This window comes from Ananas comosus, linkage group 3 (genome assembly GCF_001540865.1).
Source record: "Ananas comosus cultivar F153 linkage group 3, ASM154086v1, whole genome shotgun sequence".
Classification (NCBI taxonomy): Eukaryota; Viridiplantae; Streptophyta; class Magnoliopsida; order Poales; family Bromeliaceae; genus Ananas; species Ananas comosus.
In genome coordinates, this window is record NC_033623.1 from 6,694,709 (window position 1) to 6,695,455 (window position 747).

A 747-nucleotide genomic window follows, 5' to 3' on the forward strand; every position below is an offset into this window, starting at 1 on the left:
GCTTGGATTGGAAGGGCTTTAGCTCTCTTTTGGAGCTTAGGAGAGGATTTCTACTCTTGAGGTGAGTTTTGGCCCTTTTTGCTTCTAGGTTAATGTTTGATATTTTAAGATGATCGTAATGCCCGTGTATCTTGTCGCTCAATACTTTTAGGGTATTTTGAGACTCGGGGACAACTTTGTTCGGCGAAACGAGGCCCTACGCGACGGTTCCGTAGGTTTGACCTAGGCTACCTATGAGAAATCCTCATATATGGTTATAAATGTTCCGTAAATTGGAAAAGCATGCATATTCATCCTAATTGTATTTATTATGATTTTTAGAATGCTTAAAATGCATATGTTATATATGATGAAATTTTGGACTTCTATGTAGTAGAGAGTTGCTTGGGAGATCTTTGGTTGCATTTAGCATTCGTTATGAGACTTGGTTTCATGCTTCTATAGTATAAATGAGTTCGGATTCATGCGTTCAAACTTGAGTTTACTTGTGACATGAAAGATGACAAGATTGCTAATTAGAAGGTATGTGAACTAGAGAGCTAATGTCATCAAGCGGCATTGAGCTCGGGACATGTGAGAACCTAGTGGATAGGGCCATCGAGGAACATGCTTAAACATTAAATGTCTAAGTGTCATAAAGGGGCACTAGACCTAGAGAATGTTGGAACTTCATTTGTGACTTAGAACTAGATCTTCGAGATGCTAGTGACTATACCATGTTAGAGACATGAGGGTTGGATACTTGAG